This window comes from Lygodium microphyllum, chromosome 30 (genome assembly GCF_053477565.2).
Source record: "Lygodium microphyllum isolate KBCC chromosome 30, Lygodium_microphyllum_v1.1.10, whole genome shotgun sequence".
In the NCBI taxonomy this organism is placed as follows: Eukaryota; Viridiplantae; Streptophyta; class Polypodiopsida; order Schizaeales; family Lygodiaceae; genus Lygodium; species Lygodium microphyllum.
The window spans coordinates 102,079,396-102,101,211 of record NC_141164.1 but is presented as its reverse complement, the minus strand read 5'-3'; positions in this window follow the sequence as shown (position 1 = coordinate 102,101,211).

Genomic DNA, 21,816 nt, shown 5'->3' with positions numbered 1-21,816 from the left:
TCGGCTAGAAGGCAATATGGCTAAAGGTTGGCTAGTGTCGAAGGCACTAGTACATATTTTGGAATGGTTAGCAATGGTGGATTCAAATAATAGTATGATATGGACACTGAAGGACGATGATAGACTTGACTGATGGAGATATAGTGGTTAGAAATGCGGTAGAAAAATGAATGGATGATGCCATGGAGGAGAAAGTGAATGGTTTTTGTATGTTGCATCATGCATCCATGGAGAAGTGGCTTAGTAGGTACGAATAGACCAAAAGAGAGCCGGAGGGATCACGATTAGAATTTTGATGTAGTATACACAATCCATTAGTTTAATATCCCAAGGGCATGGGGAGGAGATGCCACAGTTAATGTCTATGCAATGGTTTCATGAAGCTTTGATTGTAGCTTTGCGTGAAGGGGTAGAGGTCTCTAAGGAGGAGTGGGAATTATCGAGAGGATGTAATCCAAGGGTGACCGCATGCTTTCTTTGCTCTCATATCTGGATTTTATATGCAAAAACTAACCTAACTGTTTCGGTGTACTGTACAAAATCTTCAGTGCGGTGTGGTCGTGCGGCAACATTTTTCTCCCCCCCTCCACCTAACGATCATCTCCTCTCTTCCACATTGTCAATGAGTTTACTGTCCATGATATAAATCATGGGATTCTTATAAACACAGGAGAGTTTCACTGGAAGATTGTATGAGATATTTGCATACAAAATTCCGGCATTATTATCCACTATCTACCTTAGTTTTACAAGTTCTTTTGTATTTAGCATATAATTTGCAGATATACCATGTACATTTATGAAAAATAAGTCTATGGGAACCTAAAACTTGGACATCTTGAAGTAATTAACAGTCTGCTGGATAAATCACATTAATTCAGGTTCAAAAATATGGACAAAACCCAAAATGTACTCCACAATGGATTGTGGTGTCATGGTAGCAAAGTATTATCTCAGTGGATTACCATAGCTTCTCCATGATCATATTCAATATACAGGGGTTTAAAGTGGTATTGGAAGGAGATATGGCAACCATTCTCACTGAGGTCCATTTGGATTTCTAGAGGTAGATTTCAAGAAAAGATGGAACAATATGTGTGACACATTTGTCTTGTCGAGTCATAATGAATAGGTGCATGACCTTTTTCATTAATTTTTTCACAACATAAAATAGTCACAAATATTGACTCACTCTTTGTGACACACTTATATGTGATATTGAACATATAATATTCTATCCAAATCCTTAGCAACCTTGATGGTTGTACATTGTGCCATGAACACCTCGAAGCATGTGATTGTATGATGAAAGCAATGTCCCTAGCGTGGATGAGGAGAGAATGAAAGTAGAGAGATCAATATTGCGAGGGGTGGGGGGTGAAGAGGGCTTGAAGTGTGCAAAGGAGACAACATGCACATGTAATGTAGATGAAGAGATAGGAGACCATGATTTTTTTGAGAATGAAGTGGACTCCTCTTTCTATAGAGACCTATGTATAGACATTCCAATGTACATCGAGCTATGCCAAGAGCTTGACATAGAGCCATAGGCTTGGTTGTATTTATGTTTGCTTGCTCAATTTGTTGATAAATCACTTTTAATGATACTTTAGTATATGCATTTTAATTAGCATCATTTTTGGCAAAGTTATGTTGTGGTACTTTACCTAAGTCCTCATATTGATTATGTTAACATCATTTTTTGATTGTACATGTTACCTTTGATGATATCCATGGAGCATGATGAGTTGAGGGATGAAAAATTTGGAGCTACAAGAGATCTTCACACGTATGTCTCTGGATCAGATGGCCCATTTTAGAGATATGACAGACCATGAGTTATTGTGGTCATCATCTGGCCATTCTGCGAGGTCTATCTTAGTAAGATCTAATGTTTTAATCTCTAGTAGATGGAATGGATGCTTTAGATTGGCCTCGGTTGGAAGAAGTGGATTTAGGAGGTGCTATAGAGATGTAGATGCTGTGAGCCCACTATCAATTACTAGTCCTCACTCTCATACTGGTTCCAAAGAGGGTGACTTAGGTGGATATTGTGGAGGCACCGATGTAGTGTCTCCATCATGTCAGTCTGGTGGATACTTGTCACCTCCAGGGTTTTTGTCACACCTGTAGGGGCATCTACTCCCATTGCTCTAGGTTTCACTCAACTGTTCATAATAGGTGGCACCCCTATGGGTGCTACTTTGAGAGATATCACCCTCATAGGTATGCTAGATGTACAAGAGTCCACACCTTAGACATACCCCAGTAGGGTATAGATACCTTGTAGATGAGAAAATGGATGTTGTGATCATGAATGATGAGGGGAGGAGGGTGATGGCTAGCATAAGAGAGCTGTGCACAAGTATTTAGGCACAACCTTTTAGACCATTGAAAGAATATACTCGAGAGGAGCAAGGAGTACATAGTGGTGTCTTTGCATGAGAAGTTTTTGGTACCTGTGGCGATGGTGGCAAAGAGGTCTTTCACTAGGTGGATGATGGATTGTATACATGCATATATATCACATAGACAATTAGACACATGCAAGGAAATCATGAGTGGCACCTCAAAGCCTGAGTGTTTGGACATAGAGGATTGGTGTGGATATTCAGAGAGGAGGTCATACACTCTCCAAGACGATGGCGGGGTAGTAGTGGGAGGTAGCAAAGACACGATTGGAGCCAAGGTTTGTGCATTATCTAGGGAGTGGTAACCATAGGATTTATTTGGGGGTGTCCTAATAGCCTTATTTCTAGCAATGCTACTCTATTTTCTTTGCATCACTCCATCACAAACCGCCATCCTACAGATTTGGAGACTCGATATGTAGAGAGACACGATCTCACAGCACTTATCGATAGATTGTATGCATATGAAGGCCTAGTAAGTCAATCTTATTTCTTGTTTGCAATCATTAGTTTTTTTGTGATGCATCATGTATTGTGAATTAATGTTTGGTTTTTTATATTGTAGAGTTTGTTTGATGCTCCATTGTGTCGAGAAGACAAGCTTTTAAATGGTGAGGAGCTGTAGAATGCACTTAGATTTATAGAGTGCACATCACATCCTTTTTTGGTCATGTCATCCATGCAAACTTCTTTCATATAGCATTCTTTACATATATTTTTCATCCTTTGTATAAAATCATATTTTGCGATATTTATAGATACATTTTCATATTTATTTTAAACTCTCTTCTCCATGGTTCCGTGTAGTTTTATGAGTTGTTATCATTAGTCTTGTACTTATTTGAATATTGAATTGATGATAATCTTTGTTAAATATCTCATGATGCATCTATAATTTTGTATTCAATATGTAATTGATTTATAGAATATTATTCAACATATGGTGCTGGGAGGTGGCACAATAGCTTACAACCTTGCCACCAATTTTTTTCTCTATAAAAACCATTGCTATTTGCATCGCTAATTTACTTGCATGTGTTGCTATCTGAGTTGGTATATGCATCTAAAAGCATCACTAATTGCAACGCTATCTGCATCACTATTTGCATCGCTATTTGCAAATAGTGATGCAGATAGTGATACATTTGTAGAGACATCTATACTGATGCTTTTAGCAATAATGGGAGTAATTTTTTTAATGAATATTTATGTCACTTTAAATGTCGGTATGTGGCCTATATCTTGTAGTGCATCTCCCAAGTAGACCATCCTACCCTAGGTAGTACAATTTGACTGGTGATCAATTGATGAGGTCTGGTCTTAATGAAAAGACATGTGAGGCAAGATTTCTCAATTGGCCATTCTGATAGGCCTTGCTGAATGATATGAATAATACCATTAGCCTAGTGAGATGTGAGGTCCTCTTTGAGAGCTCAGATTCTTGTTTATCATAGAATAGATGAACATAGAAAGTTGGTCATTCCTTGTGGGATGAGGCTGGACGCTTCGCATGTGAGGTAGACCTAGGGAATTCCTAGTCATCTAAGTCCACACGCTCAAAGTTAGCACCAATGATGGTGAGTAGGATTAGTCTTAGATGACTACAAAAAACTAGCCTCCCTAAGTTAAAGTAGGATCCGTGTATGTTTCAAAATATCTTAGATTCTATGATAGAGACATAAGACTATCAGGTATCTTAGAAGATCAAAGGATAATGTACCCGTATGGCCTTTTTTCCACTGGTCACTCTAGATAGGTGATCATCAATGAAGTGTTATTTTCCCTTACATTCTACAATCGAGAAGTCAAATTCTAGTAATAATAGAAGCCATCAATGATGCATTCTATGGCACAAGTCTTATTTACAAGGTATAAGAGCACATGATGGTCTACAAAGAATGTGAAGGGAGTGGAAATGAGATAGTTTCTAAGCTTTTAAACATCACAAACCATTGCTAGTCCTTCTCTTTTTGTAGTCAAGTAATTCATCTTAGCCTCAATGAGTTATTTACTAGAAAATCTTACTTGAAAATCGATATTATGATTACTAGGTTGGCACAATACAGCTCTACTTGCAATTTTAGAAGCGATGATGTGTACATGGAATGTGATTGTCTAGTTGGGGCTCTTAAGATGGACAATACTTAGGGGTTACACCTTATAGAACATGTATGATACCACATTAGTTTAAAATAAAGGGTATATTATTTTGTAAAATTTACAAGATTATATTTACAAAAGGCATTTTTAAATTATACTTTGAAACAAATTTGTAAGTTTACTAAAGTAAAAGGGATAATTTTATGGCCTTATAACATGGAAAGAAATGATATTTCTTAATATCCTTTGAATGCACATTATATATAGATGATTTCTTATATGTGCATCCCTCAAGATGTAGTCATTGGATCCTTTTTCAAGGCTTCATAGAAGGCTTGACACTTTTCAATCCATGCCCATGTGATGAGAACTTGTAAAGTGGTTGATCAATAGCTACATAGTTCAGCATAAAGCAATGATAGTACCTAGTATGGTCAAGGAAGCACTACACCCCCTTCAAGTTTGTGGGTGGGGAGAGATTCATTATGACTTTGATCTTAGTTGTGTCAATCACAATTTTTTTATGGGGTACAACATGGACTAAGATGATGCCATGCTTTACCTAAAATTGGCATTTTAGAGGATTTAGGGACAAGTTATATTACCAACATCTCTCAAGGACAAGTTGGAGTTTCTCAAGGTGCTCTTTCAAACTCGACTAGACACAATGGTCATCTACAATCACATGAAGACACTTTCCTCTCATGTCCTTAAAGATAATGAGTCTTTCAAATGTTGTAGGAGCATTGGTTAGCCTAAAGGCCATGTCAATTCTACACTCTATGGCAAATGTAGTTTTTGGTGTATCATCCAACGGACTTGCAACTGATTGTACATTGAGCATTTGTCTAAGAAGTTGTAAGATTCCTTTTTTGCTATGCATTCGATCATATGATGAGTGTAAGATAGAGGATAATGGGTTCTCTTAGTAGTGACATTTAGATTATTGCATTTGATGTAAACTCAAATTTCGCCATTCTTTTTTAGCACCACAATAATTGGTGATATCAAGTTAGGATGCTTAATTTTGTATATGAATCTTGATTTCTGTAGCTTTTTGATCTCTTCCTTGAAAATTGAAGCATATCAAGGATTCATGGGATAGGGTCTCTACTTCATAGGCTTAGCAACAAGCTTGATTAGAAATGTATGTGTAAAGACTTGTGGGGGTACACCCTGTGAAGGTCTGAATAATTCCAAGCAAAGACATCTTGATATTCCTTCAACAAGTTCAAAGGCTATACTTCATCCTCTTTGCTAAGGTCCTTAGTGATGTACATAGGCTTAGGGAATTCCCTAGGCTCTACAATATTCACTTCTTTGACCTTTGCAAGTCCCTCAGATGTGCCTTTATGCTTTGCTCCAAGCAATACGCCTATCCAATCACTCTTCTTGAACTTTGTAAAGCGTGAAGATTAGCCATGTGGTTTTTGTTAGATATGATCAATGCCCCACCCTCATTAGGTGCTACCAATGATCCATGGTGCTCAAAGTTGTAAGGCCTCCATTATGAGGAGAAGCCAAATGTGAGCCCGGACATTGGTTGAGTCCTGACTTGTATATCAGATGAGGTCTATGTGACCAGATGGCAAAAAGGTGACCGTTGTGGGTCTAATCTTTAGGTTAGACGGAGTGGTTAAGCTGGTAGCAACTCGAGGCGCATTGCATCAAGTTGCGGGCCCGATGGCAAAGGGAATATTCCATGGCCGACTAGTGGAGGCTCATATGGTAGGTCGCGGTCAGCAGGCCGACCTAACGACCTTCGTAGGCTATAAAAGATAAAACCCTTCACAGCCATCGATCATTCATCTTTCACCCAGTCAGAGTTTTTGTTCCAGCTAGCCTTAAGCTCTTCACCTATCTTCTGTCTAGATCGCCATCTAAACTTCACACAGTGGAAGCGCATGGGTGGACAGAGCCATCTTTGTATCAGTTGTTTGGAACTAAAGAATTCACTGATTCTCCTCTTATCTATTGTGTACTCTCTATCTCTTTCTCAGATTATGTTCGCTCCGCCGTGTAACTTTTACATGGTATCAGAGCCCAGGGGGCTCTAGAGATTGGAGAGTGTGCAAGAGGCAAAGGCTTCAACAGCAAAGAGAAACTATGTCGACTTTTGGAAGCAGTTCTGGCGCATCAGGAAGCGGTGCAGGAGGTAGTGTTGCTGTACCCACTATTCAAACACTGAGGATTCGTCCACCAACCTTCAACGAAGGTAAGTTAGATGGTACAAACTACACCTTGTGGAAGTTCAAAATTACAACTATCCTTGATTCTTATGAGCTTTTGGAGACTGTGCTGGGGACTGACGCAGAACCACAGCCTACCCCCGACCAATAAAATCCTAGTGTGATGATTCCTCCAAATGCAGATCTTCTACGAGCTTGGAAACGAAGGAATGCAGATGCATTGTGTACCTTAGTTACAAGTTGTTCTGACAGTGTTCTGACTTTGATTCAGCATACAACCAAAGCGTCAGAGGCTTGGAATGTACTAAGGAGTCAGTATGAAACACAAAACCAAACAAGGATTCAAAACTTGGAGAATCAACTAGCAGCGGAGAACTTTGCTGAAGGAGAGACAGTTGAAGCATTCATCACTCAGATTAAGAATCTGTGCGACCAGATGGCTGGCGCTGGGATACAAAAGACTAGCGAAGAGCTAGCTCGGAGATGTCTTCGGATTTGTCCACAAAAGTTTGATGGACTAGTAACTGCCCTTAATACTCAGGTGAGTCCTCAAGCTTTGATTTTTGAGGAGTTTTGTGCATTATTAATGGAGGAGGAGTTGAGGCTGAAAGCCCGAGAAGGAAGCAACAATGGAGATGCTGCATTCTCTGCCAATGCAAAAGGCAAAGGTGGTTCCTCCACCAAAAATGATGGTGACAAAAAGAAGAAGGGCAGCAAGAAGAATTTTCAAGGAGAGTGCTTCTACTGCAAGAAGAAAGGACATGCAATTGCAGATTGTCGTGTCAAGAAGGCAAATAAAAAGAATGGTACCCTTAAAAGTAAAGGGAAAGAAACAGCCAATATGGCTGAAGCAGAGCTGGAATTATTCATGGCGACCATTGAGGAAGTGTGCTCCTCGGCGTAAGAAGAATCTACAACTGACTCATGGGTGTTGGATAGTGGGGCCTCCCGTCACATGACCAACAAGAAAGGTCTATACAGTTCTATGTAGCCTCTACAAGAATCCATCACTGTGACGGTTGGAAATGATGCTAAATGCCCTGCTGCGGGCACAGGTACTATTTCTTTTGTTCCTGCAAATGGTGAAGTCAAAAAGCTTTCAAATGTGTTGTATGTTCCCGAAATCAGGAGAAATCTCTTATCAGTTGCTGCCATAACTGATCTTGGTCATGAAGTGAGGTTCAAGAAGACAGGTGCAGAAATTCTTGATAGTACTGGCACAATTGTTGGCAAAAGAGAAAGAAGGAACAACCTGTATGAGCTAAGTGCTCTTACAGCCACCGCTGGAGTGGGCACAAGTAAGCTTTGGCATGAAAGGTTTGGACACATCCGATTTGCAGTGTTGAAGGAGATGCAAAAGCAAGGTATGGTTGCTCACCTACCTACAATAACTGAATTGAAGGAACCATGTGAAGCTTGTATGATGGGCAAGCAACAGAGAAAGGCATTTCCACAAGAAAGCAAGAATAGAGCACAGGCTCCTCTAGAGTTGGTGCATGCTGACTTGTGTGGTAAGATGCCTACACAGGCCTTGGGGGGATCTTCTTATTTTATGTTGATTGTCGACGACTACAGTAGGAAGATGTGGGGTGTACTTCCTTCATGATAAGGCTCAAGCTTTTGGTAAGTTTAAAGAATGGCTAAAACTTGTTGAGAATGAAACAGGGAAAAGTGTGAAGAAATTTAGAACAGATGGTGGTGGTGAGTTCAACTCAAAGGAGTTTGAAGGCTTTTGCAAGAGCAAAGGGATCAAGCGTCAATTGATGACGCCTCACACACCTCAGCAGAACGGTGTTGTGGAATGCAAGAATCACACCATTGTGGAGATGGCAAGATGCATGCTAAAGGGCACGGGATTGCCTAACCATTTTTGGGCTGAAGCTGTTAATACTGCAGTCTACATTCTAAATCGGAGCTACACAAAGGCTCTCAAGGGAAAAACACCTCATGAGGCTTACACTGGTAAGAAACCATCTGTCTCACATTTCAAAATTTTTGGATGTGAATCTTATGCACATGTTCCAGATGAGAAGAGAAACAAGTTAAAACCAAAAAGCAGAAAATGTATCTTCTTGGGTTATAGTGATGAACAGAAGGCTTACAAATTATATGACCAAGAGGCAAAGAAGATCATCGCGAGCCGTGATGTGGTGTTCAAGGAGGAGCCACATACAGTGGAGGAGGAGAAGGCAAGTTCTTCCACTTTATCATCAAGCGAAGAAGTAGTCCACTATGAACCTGTCCCGAGAGCTATCCCTATCCTTAAGGAGGAGGAAGCATCATCTTCAGATGATGAGGAAAAAGTTCACCAACCTGACATCACCCCACCGGAAAAGCCATTGCCGCGCTAGGTGAAGCAGCTCTACGAGCACAATAATCCTATGCCTGCATCTGTTGAGGAGAAGGCAGACGGACCAAGGAGGTCTCAGAGAATAGAGGAGCAAAGGAGGGCTTCTACTCACATAGTCAATATGGCCTTGATGGTTGAGATTATGAGAGAAACAAAGGATCCAACTGACTTAGAAGAAGCACTTGTAGATCCATCATGGAAGGCTGCTATGCAGGCGGAGTATGATAGCATAATGAAGAATGACACTTGGGAGCTAGTGGATAGACCAGCAAAGCGGAAGGTTATTGGCACCAAGTGGATCTGGAAGGTAAAGTACAAGGCTGATGATACCTTAGAAAAGTACAAAGCTAGACTGGTTGCCCAAGGATTTTCACAAGTTGAAGGTTTTAATTTTCAAGAGTCATTTGCCCCAACTGCCAGAATGACCACTATTTGCACGGTACTTACAGTGGCTGCCCACAAGAAGTGGCCAGTGTACCAAATGGATGTTAAGTCAGCCTTTTTAAATGGTGACCTCAGGGAGGAGGTGTACGTGGCTCAGCCACTAGGGTTTGAGGCCCCCCATTCTGAGAACAAAGTGTGTAAGCTGAAGAAGGCATTCTATGGGCTGAAACAAGCCCCCAGAGCATGGTACCAGCGGATAGATAAGTTCTTTTTAAACCTAAACTTCAAAAGATGTGCCTTAGATGCTAACTTGTATGTTTACAGGGATGGTAAAAAGTCTGTAGTGATTGTCCTATATGTGGACGACCTTCTTATTACAGGTGACTATGAAGATATGATCAACCAAACTCGAAAGGCTTTCAGTTCTGAGTTTGAAATGACAAACTTGGGCTTGCTGCACTATTGTTTGGGGATTGAAGTCCGGAAAGAGCCAGGAAAGATCTTCATCTCTCAGAAGAAGTATGCATGGGAGATCTTGAAGGCATTTGGCATGACCGAGTGCAAGGAGATAGCTACACCTATGGAGGTGAATGCAAAGTTATCCGTCGAGGATACATCAACACTAGCAGACATTGGGAGGTATAGGAGGTTGATCAGCAGTCTAATTTACTTGTGTGACACCAGACCAGATATCCATTTTGCTATTGGTGTTTTGAGCAGGTTCTCAAACAAACCTCATGAGAGTCATTGGAAGGCTGGGATGCGGGTGCTCAGATACTTGAAGGAAACTCTTGACTATGGTATCACATATGGTTTCGAAACCTCTCTTGTGGGGAACTGTGACTCAGATTGGGCATGAGACATTGATTCCAGGAAGTCAATTTCTGGTTATTGTTTCTCTTTGGGTTCAGGAATTTTCTCTTGGATTAATAAGAGGCAGCCAATACTGGCATTGTCTTCTACCAAAGCAAAGTACAAGGCAGCTTATTTTGCTGCATGCGAAGCAGTATGGTTGACAAGGATTCTATGGCATATGGGAGTGCAGGATGAAGAACCAACTGTGCTGAGATGTGACAATCAGAGTTGCATCACCATTGCCAAAAATCCAATGTTTCATGCACACACCAAACATATAGAGATCCAGTATCACTATGTACGTGATTTGATGGAGGATGGGATAGTGGAACTGGTCTACTGTCCAACAGAGGAGAATGGAGCAGATATCTTCACCAAAGCACTTACGAAGGATCTGCTTCAAGTTCATCTTCAGAGACTCGGCATTGGGCTGAGGAGATAGTTCACCTATGGGTGGATATTGAGGGGGGGGTGTTAGATATGATCAATGCCCCACCCTCATTAGGTGCTACCAATGATCCATGGTGCTCAAAGTTGTAAGGCCCCCATTATGAGGAGAAGCCAAATGTGAGCCCGGACATTGGTTGAGTCCTGACTTGTATATCAGATGAGGTCTATGTGACTGGATGGAAAAAAGGTGACCATTGTGGGTCTAATCTTTAGGTTAGACGGAGTGGTTAAGCTGGTAGCAACTCGAGGCGCATTGCATTGAGTTGCGGGCCCGATGGTAAAGGGAATATTCCCTGGCCGACTAGTGGAGGCTCATATGGTAGGTTACGTTCAACAGGCCGACCTAACGACCTTCGCGGGCTATAAAAGATAAACCCCTTCATAGCCATCGATCATTTATCTTTCACCCAGTCAGAGTTTTTGTTCCAGCTAGCCTTAAGCTCTTCACCTATCTTCTGTCTAGATCGCCATCTAAGCTTCACACAGTGGAAGCACACGGGTGGACAGAGCCATCTTTGTATCAGTTGTTTGGAGCTAAAGAATTTACTGATTCTCCTCTTATCTGTTGTGTACTCTCTATCTCTTTCTCAGATTCTGTTCGCTACGCCGTGTAATTTTTACAGTTTCTTTTGACTTCAAGATTTAGAATGACTGCTCCATGTGTCATCCTTCAAGTGTTTGCTTCTAAAATGGACTAGAAGTTTAGTTTTAGATTTCACATTTTGGGATGGTTGGAGGATTTTCCGATCTGAATCACTATCCCTATCTATGTCAAAGTCAACACTTGCCATGATATCCTTCTGAAGTTTGTCTTGGCCATTGTTAGCTAGAAGTATCTCAAGGTTTGAATATAGTTCATTCTAAGTCCAAGGTCACTCTAACAATCCCTACATCAATGAGCGGCCACTTGGGTGGAGAAGGTTTTGGGTCTAAGCAAATTTTCTCAATGGTGTAGCCATAAGTATTATAGTCTACTAAGTCTAAATCAGAATCCTTGTCATCCTAAAGTGATAGGTGGTCCTCAAAGTTACTCATTTCTGTATCATCTATGCCTTACTCTTACATCAACGAGATGAAGAGGTTATTGTGAAAATCAAAATAGGACTTGGTGTAGGCTCATCTATAGTATATGGGGTTGTTCAAGAGTTCTTCAAATATGATCAGATTAGTGTCTAACTGATTGCAAAAACACAAGCTCCACTAGCTAAGGATTTTATGCAACACATGCATGCTTATTAGGGTTGGATAGCTCTAGAATCTCATGGGTACTCAGTCAAGGGCCATCATGAAGATATGTACTACAATGGATTTCATGGGAGGTTTGAGGGAACGAAGTGAATACATCTAGCTAAAGGTCAAGTGAGTGGAGAGTCATTAGAGTCTCCTTTTCATAGTGTAGATATAGTGCCTAGGTCAATGGGGCATGTTTTCCAATCATCTTAATGTGGCTTGCCTCCTTCTGATTACCTAGAAAGACTAAACCATTGTCCCAATCTTCATTGAGATGTGAATTACACATCCATGGTCGACCAAGCAGTAGGTTATAGTCAACTCCTTTCATGACAACAAAGTTAACATTGAACTACACCCTTGTAATCTTTATTGGCCAATCCCTCAATACTCCTAATGGTCTAACTTTGAACCCATTGGCTATGGTCAGACTAAAGTGCAATGTTTTAATTAATGGATTTTCCCAAGCTTTATGTATGCTTTAGTTAACTATACTCACACTAGTTCTAGTATCTAGAATTCTTCATCACACAGTGTCTCCAAGGGTTGCCCATAGAAGAGCAGCATGTTAATCCCCAAGGTGCTTAGGGCCCGAGGTGCACTAAAGTCACATTATGGAGAGGGGTGGGATTGGGCAAGATTTGTGCCTTCTACCCATTGTTTTTCAATCCTTGCCAAATCAATGGACTATCTTTGAGTACACTACTGAGTGGGATGGTAACTTTGGTTGATGCAACTACTACAATGATGGAAGGTTTGATGTTTCTATAAAAAAATTATGAGTGGCTTGCATCAAAAACTAGAGAAACCTCATGTTTCATGGGTTGTGGGTCATTTGGTTACTCAATTGTGGTCTCATCTACTAGTTGTGGCCTTTCTTAAAGAGATGTGTCAAGTATATGAGATAGGCTAAGGAGACTGAGTATCTCATTAGCTTTCTCTTTGTGCTTGTGTTTCTATGTTGCCTTCACCCATTCCTTGAGTTTTTCATCACAATAGCAGCTAATTTACTGATTTGGGTTAGGATATGAGTTATGATTGGTAATAGTTTCCTTTGTGATCTCTGAGGTACCCTTGTAGCACTCTCTCTAATAGAGAGGGTGTTGCTCAAGTGTAATTTGATTGTAAAATCCAACCCTCTTAAGAAGAATTCCAATTGAGCAACATGGGGTAATTGGATAATGTGACCCAAAAAACAAAATACTTCGTATAGCTTTTGAGCATACACTTTTGTGCTCTCATTGAATGCTTATCAAGTGTCGTTTAGGACACAGCCAATATTGGCTTTCCTTTCAAGAGAGAACTCCCTACAAAACGTAGTGTAGAATGCTTACATACTGGTAATTCAATTTTTCGCAAGTCGATAATACCACTTGACTACATTTCTCTTCAAATTCATATTGAAGAACATAAAATGATGTGCTTCCTCATTGACTTGATAGTTAAACATAAGTTTTTGTAAGTCTTTGATATGTATTTCTACATCTTTGTTTAGAATTTTGCTAAAGATAGGAAGCATGTACCCTAAAGCTGATAAAGACTCTATGTCGAGTACAAGTTGAATTGCTTAAGGGGATATTAAGGGTGGTTATGTCATCCATGTGGATATAGGAATAGAGTTAGGAAGAACAACTATGGTACTACTAAGGGTACCACTAGATGGTGGGATTGATCCACCACTTTGGCTAGTCCTCAAAGGATTGAACTACCCAACTTTAGGTGTTAAGGATAAACTACCACCTTTGCATGTACCAGGAGTTCTCTTACTACAAGGGGCTATAAGCCCCCCAAATTTAAGGGATATAGGACTAGTACGGTTCAAGGAGTATTTGAGAAAATTTTAGTATGTATCATTTGTTGTTCCTCACATTGCTCTCATTGAATTTGAGAGATCTCTTAGAGTCTATAATATGTTCTTGCCTTAATAGCTCTGTCTCCACTACTAACTAAAGAGTCATATCCTCAAAAACTAAGTTTTAGGTCCTCTTTGGAAATCCTAAAGGACTCCTAGCAAATGCACCCCTTGTTAAGACCTAAAATGGGCTTAATAATAGCTCTCACACATTCAAGCTCATTGATGAACCTTACAAGACTAACCCCCATGACCTTACATCCATAAGAAATTGGCAATAGACTAGGAACTCTTCCCCTAAACTTGAGTCACTGCATTTTAGTCCAATATTCTAATTTCCTACCCCAAACTCCAAGCAGGAGTGCCCAAATCCAAGGTGTCTAATGTCACAAAGGCACCTACTTCGTTGATTGTTGTACCCTCTAGATTTAAGTGAACTACTTCATTAGGGATCTGATCTATCAATCCTTGTCTTTTGGTACAAACATAATACTTACTCTTTACTCATCCTCACTAGAAACCCCTTTAAATCTTAGAGACTAATAAGCTTGGATCTCCTCACCAACTCGACAACATAGGAACTAATTGCTATGCAACGATATATGCATAAAATGCTACAATGCATAGTGTTCAGGAGAGTATGCAAGCATTTTTAATGTGAGAAAACAATAAATGGGTGCTATAGACAAGTCTTTATATCATTTTATGACTTTCAAGTACATATTGTATCGATGTTGTACACATCCCAAAAGCACTGAGTGTTCCTCAATTATGCTACCTTTGGGTATATATTTCACACATAGCCTTCCTAGATATAATATATAAATAAGAAAACAACATTCTCAATATTCTTCATCATAATTCACTAGGTTCTTTCATTTAGATCACTACATATGGCACCGAGGCTAACCCTATGCTACTAATATGCATGTTTTGCAATTAAAAAATCTTAATTTTCAAGAAACATGAGTAGAAAAGTTTGTTTTTTTCTTTTCTAAGTTTACCAAAACATTCTTAGTGTTTTCTTATGTATTGACATTTTTACTTATTTTTTGTTTATTTTTTTCTATTTTTCTTAAATTTTAACCATTTGATTCATATAAATAAAAAACCTCAAAAGAACCAATGTTAAAAGCTGATAATTATACTTTGCAATAGTTTTTTATTGGATTTTATTTACTATAAAAACTAAGCCACTTACTTGTTGCCTATACGATCGTGACACAAATGAGATACCGAGTGATTTTCAATGTCACTAATGCTTACCATAGCCACTAATATGCTTGAGGAGCCCTCCAAAGAGACCACTAATATGCCATGAACCATTTATTTAACATAACTCTCACATCTCCCTCTCTTTCACCCATTCCTCTTCTCTTGTAAGATTTTCCATTATGCAAAAGGAAAGCAAGGAGAGAGAAAGATTGCTTTGAGGGAGGAGAGAGAAAGACTAGAAAATTAGCATTTCGATTTCTTCAAATTAGTCAATGAAATTTACATGAGTGCGTAGAGGACAATGAGGGGGATCTATTTATCTTGTTAATCGCAAAGAAGGTTGAGCAACTTGCATGCAATGATCAATAGAAGCATGGAAACATGGCACCTTTTTTTCTTACTCTATGTTCCTCTCTCTCCATGATTCTTGCATGAAAAATTGCATAACTTAAGTGCCCGTTCAGCCTTTGGACCATGTTCTATTAAAATTGGTCCATACCCCTTCAAATCTTGGCCAATTTTTGGCCTCCTAGATTGCCTAGACTATATTCCTTCATAAATTAAGGTCTCACAACATCAAGTATCTCAAATGCATGGGATTAATGCCCTAGTGATGGATGGACACTTCTTTATTATTTTTTAGCACAACTTTATGATTTACTACGTCTCAAAGTTCAAAATGCTCTATCTCTTATGCCTTGACCATCTATCTCTTGTGCCTTGACCACTTTGCACCACCTACCACTTTGGAGCCTAAAATCTTCATTTTTGCTCACTAACACTTTGTGTATCTACCTAAAATTGTCCAAAATCTTGAAAATCATGCCTTTGAATCTTCCTCCTAGTGATTAAGCATATATACACTTTCAATACATATATCAAAGGCATCTCAATGACATCAGAGAGATGGGTTATTTTGTGATATGGTAATATTTTAGAAGCTATGTGGAAGAAGGTGCAGCTTATAGCCTATGGGTTATATCCAACTTGCAAAGATGTAGAAGGGAAGGCAAGTACACATACATGTTGTTAGATATGCTCAATGTCCCATCCTTGTAAGGTGCCACCAATAATCTATGGTTCTTTAAGTTGTAAGACTCCCATTATGAAGAGAAGCCATGTATGAGTATGGACATTGGGTGAGTCCAAACTTGTATATCAGATGAGGTCTATGTGACTAGATGGAAAAAAGGTGACCTTTGTTGATCTAGCCTTTGGATTAGATAGCATAGTTATACTAATAGCAACTTGAGGCATAATGCGATGGTAAAGGGAATATCTATTGGAATATTTCCTGATCGACTAGAAAAGACTCATAATAATATGGCTAGACATGCCGATCAGACTACCTTCCTAGGCTATAAAAGGAAGACCCCTCTAAAGCTATTGTCAATCTATCATTCACCTAGTCAAAGTTCTTTTAGCTACCCTTAAACTCTTCGCATATCATCGATGTGGATCACCATCTAAGCTTCATAGTGGAAGTGCACAGGTACATAGAGCCATCTCTTTGTATTAGTTTATTTGAAATTAAAGTAGTCTCTATTATTCTCAGATTTTGCTATGTGTTCTCTACTCATTGCTCAGATTCTATTTGCTATGCTGTGTAATTTCTACATGGTATTAGATCCTAGGGGGCTTTGAGGAGTGAAGAGTACGTGAGAGATAAGGACTTCAATAAGCAAAGAGAAAAATTTTCATTTGTTGCATCAAGTAATAGTGTTGACGTATCAAGTGGTACTATTGTTGCACTGACAATTCAAATATTGAGAATTCGTCTACCAACCTTTAGCAAAGGCAAGTTAGATGGTATAAACTATACTTTGTGGAAGTTTAAAATCACAATTGTCCTTGATTCCTATGAGCTTTTGGAGATGGTATTGGATATTGACCCAAAACCACAATCCACTCCCAATCCATCAAATTTGAGTGTTATGATTCCTCCAAATGCAAATATTCTATGAGCTTGGAAATCAAGGAATGCAAATGCATTGTGTGCCTTAGTTACAAGGTTTTTTGAGAATGTTTTGACATTGATTCAGCATACAATCAAGGCATTAGAGGCTTGGAATGTATTGAGAATTCAGTAAGAAATGCAAAATCAAACAAGGATTAGAACTTGGAGAATCAACTACTAGCAATAGAGAACTTTACTAAAGTAGAGACAACTAATGCATTCTTCACTTGAATCAAGAATCTACGTGACCAAATGGCTAGCATTGGGATATAAAAGACTAGTTAGGAGCTAGCTCAAAGGTGTCTTTAGATTTTCCCACCAAAGTTTGATGGATTGGTAACTACCCTAAATACTCAAGTGAGACCCAAAGCTTTGATGTTTGAGGAATTTTGTGCACTACTAATGGAGGAGGAGTTGCAGCTTAAAGCTCGAGAAGGTAGTAGCAATGGAGATGCTGCATTCTCTACCAATGCATTTAAAGGAAAAGGTGATTCCTCTACCAAATGTGATAAAAATAAGAAGGATGGTAAGAAAAAGTTTCATGAAGAGTGCTTCCAATGCAAGAAAAAAGGACATGTAATTGTAGATTGTCGTGTCAAGAAGGCATATGATAAGAATGGCATTGTGAAGACTAAAGAAAAGGAGACAACCAATAAAGCAGAGTTATAGTTATTCATGGGGGCCATTGATGAAGTGTATTCCTTGGTGCAAGAAATATCTAACACTGACTCATGGGTATTGGATAGTGGCGCCTCCTATCACATGACCAACAATAAAGGTCCACATAGTTCTATAAAGCCTCTACAAGAATCCATCACTATGATAGTTGGGAATGATGCAAAATGCCCTACTGTGAGCATAGGTGCTATTTCATTTGTTATTGCAAATGGTGAACTCAAGAATCTTTCAAATATGTTCTATGTTCTAGAAATTAAGATAAATTTTCTATCAGTTGCTTCTATATTTGATCTTGGCCATGAGGTGAGGTTCACTAAGACAGGTGTAGAAATTATTGACAATGATGAAAAAGTTTCCCACAAAGGAGAAAAGAGGAACAACTTGTATGAGCTAAGCGCTCTTATAGTCACCACTAGTGTAGGCATAAGTAAAAGTTGGCATAAACGATTTAGTCACATTGGTTTTGCAATGTTAAAGGAGATGCATAAGCAAGGTATGTTTGCTCATATACCTACAGTAACTGAAATAAACAAACCATATGAAGCTTGTAAGATAGGGATGCAATAGAGAAAGAAATTTCCACAAGAAAGAAAGAACATAGTGAAGGCTCCTCTAGAGTTGGTTCATGCTAACTTGTGCAGTCAAATGCCTAGAAAAACCTTGGGAGGATCTTCTTATTTTATGTTGATTGTTGATGACTATAGTAGGAAGATGTGGATGTACTTTCTTCATGATAAGGCTCAAGCTTTTGGTAAGTTTAAAGAATGGCTAAAACTTGTTGACAATGAAATAGGACAAAGTGTGAATAATTTTAAAATAGACGATGGTGGTAAGTTCAACTCAAAGGAGTTTTAAAACTAAATTTGCAAGAGCAAAGAGATTACGCATCAATTCAAGACACCTCATACAACTCAATAGAATGATGTTGTTGAATGCCAAAATTGTACCATTGTGGAAATGGCAAGGTGGATGATTAAGGGCAAGGGATTGTAACCAGTTTTGGATAGAAGCTATTAATACTATAGTCTTCATTCTCAATCGGAGCTACACAAAGGCTCTTAAGGGAAAAACTCCTCATGAGACCTATTTTGGTAGGAAATCATCTATTAGTGTTACACAAAGGCTCTTAACGGAGAAAATCCTAATGAGACCTATTCTGGTAAGAAATCATCTATCGTTCACAAAGGCTCTCAAGGGAAAAACTCCTCATGAGACCTACTTTGGTAAGAAACCATTTGCCTCACATTTTAGAACATTTGGATGTGAATGTTATGTACATGTTTCAAAGGATAATAAGAACAAGTTAAATCCAAAAAAACACAAAACGTATCTTCTTGGGTTATAGTGATGAGAAAAAGGCTTACAAATTGTGTGACCAAGAGGCAAATAAGATCGTAGTGAGCCATGATGTGGTGTTCAAGGCGTAGCCACATATAATGGAGGATGAGAATATAAGTTCTCCCACTTTATCATCCTAGCATCCAGAGTAAACATACAACCAACTCTACTTCCCTTTTCAACTAACCTACACTTGTCATTGAAGTCTTCTACAAAGCAGCCCTTTGCATTAAATCTGACTTGCAGCCCTTGCTCTACCATCTGACCCATTAACACCAAGTTCTTTGTAATAGATGGCACATGTAATACATCTGAAAGACTCTTTGTCTTACCATCATGCAAGGACAAGGGAACTTTTCCAATGTGTGAAATTGGGTGGCATGAATCATCACCCGTCTGCACATAACCTACATTTTGCATATTTTGCATCTCTCCAAACCATTCTGCATGGCTGGTCATATGATTGGATGCACCTAAATCAACATACCAAACAGCATCATGTGTTCCCTTTCCTGTAACAGCATTCAGCATATGCTGCATAACAAACAGACGTTCATTTTTGTCTTCATTCTGTCGTGAAGACGATGCATAGTTTCCTTGCTACAACTTACCACTGCGGACATCATCTTTCTTAGCATAACATTGGGCTGCAATATGACCTGTTTTGCCACAGTAGTGACACACAATACCAGAGTTGTTAGAACCTCTGTTCTGCCATCCACCTCTTCCTCTAAAGCTCCCCCTGCCTCTAAAGTTACCACGACCTCCTGAAACCTGCATATCTCCAAATTGCTGATTCAATTTGTTTTGCTGGTTGTCACTACCACGTCCTGTACCACGACCTCTTGAGGAGAATGTGCCATGTCCCCTTCCTGAACTGGAGTAGAAAGCCTGGACCTGTTCACCACTTCTTTCAGATGTCTCACTCTGCATGTTGATCTTTTCAATGATCATAAGGGAGACCAACTCATCGAAATCTGGAAATGGCTTTTTGACATATACGGAAGTTACAAAAGACTTCCAAGCCTTTTCATTGTTAAGTCCACCCAAGGTAGACACCAAATCATCATCATTGGGCATTGTATCAATCGCTGCCAAGGCATCTGCAATGCTCCTTACCTTCAGTGCATACTCATTGATAGACATCTTCCCTTTCTTCAATGTATTCAACTCTTGCTTGAGTTGAATCTTTCGTGCCTTTGTATTTACAGAAAACATACTTTCAAGTATGGTCCAAGCTGCATATGAATTCTCTGCATTTCTAATATGTCCCAGCATATTATTGTCAATTACTGCAGACAGCCAATACATGACCTTTTTATCTTTTGCATTCCACCTCCGACTCCTTTTCTTCACCTGAAACAAACTCGTAGAGGCCTTTTCCAATAAGGAAGTTCGTGACACGGAACTTCCATAAAGGGTAGTTGTTCTTGTGGAGCTTCTCAATGATGGGGCTTCCACTGTTCTCTGCCATTATCACAAAATTAATACCAACAGCAAGCAAATTTTCTGCAACCCTCGACCTGTAGTGTACAGCAATACACTAGACAGCCTTTCTCACTATCTGCTCAACAATACATGTAATCTGCAACCTGTTTGCAAATAAACCTTATGTTTGCTTCGTGCAAACACCTCAAGAATTACAGATTCGCAATCTATAACCTGCGCACCTACTTTCGGTCAAAACAGTCGAAATCACAGTGTACCCTAAAACTGCTGTCTGTAACCTTGCGGCTCTAAAACAGGGCCTGAAACGGCCTCAGATGCCCAAAATCTCACTTCAATCTGAGATTTTTGCTCAACCCTGCTTCCGGTGCCTCCACAGGCACTATCCAAGAGAGAGAGTGGAAGAATGGAATAGCTTCTTACCCGTGGCTTGCTTGCTCAAACCTTGCTTCTTCTCCTTCGCTTCAGCCTTCGAAATCAGCCTTTCTCAGTGGTGCGGCTCTGATACCATGTCAAGAATCGCGTGGTGGGGGGACTTGCTCAAGATGCTATGCCGAATACACACAGAATGCACAAGGAGAAGCTCACTCAAGAGACAAGAAGAGAGATAGAGGCCAAAACGTTTTCTTGCTGGTTTCTTCTTCTTCTTCCACACTCTTTACAATGTACACAAAGTATAGATAAGATACAACATAAAGGAAAGTGGCCTACTAAGTCAAACAATGCATAACCGACTACACTAGTCGACTGGCGCTATAACTATGCCAGCTGTAAATAGGTGTAACAACCTGAATATAATAAGTAATGAGTCAGTGGCCATGTGAGAGTCATAATGACCACCGACGTGCTAAGTGTAGACGTGTGGACCCATCTAACCAGGCAGTCCATCATCAATGTCCGCATGTGTTGAGCTTGTCATCTCAACAATTACTGAGTGGTGGCCTCAAGGAGGAGGTGTATGTAGCTCAACCACTAGGATTTGAGGCCCTTCATTTTGAGAACAAAGTTTATAAGTTGAAGAAGGCATTGTATGGGTTGAAACAAGCCCCTACAGCATGGTATTAATGGATAGATAAACTCTTTTTAGGTTTGAATTTCAAAAGATGTGCTTTAGATGCTAACTTACATGTTTATAGGGATGGTGAAAAGTCTATAGTGATTGTACTATATGTGGACAACCCTTCTTATTATAGGTGACTATAAATATATGATCCATCATACTTGAAAGGCTTTGAGCTCTTAGTTTGAAATGACAGACTTAGGCTTGTTGCTCTATTATTTGGGGATTAAAGTCTTGGAAAAATCTTAATCTCTCAAAAGAAGTATGCATGGGAGATCTTAAAAGCATTTGGCATCATGAT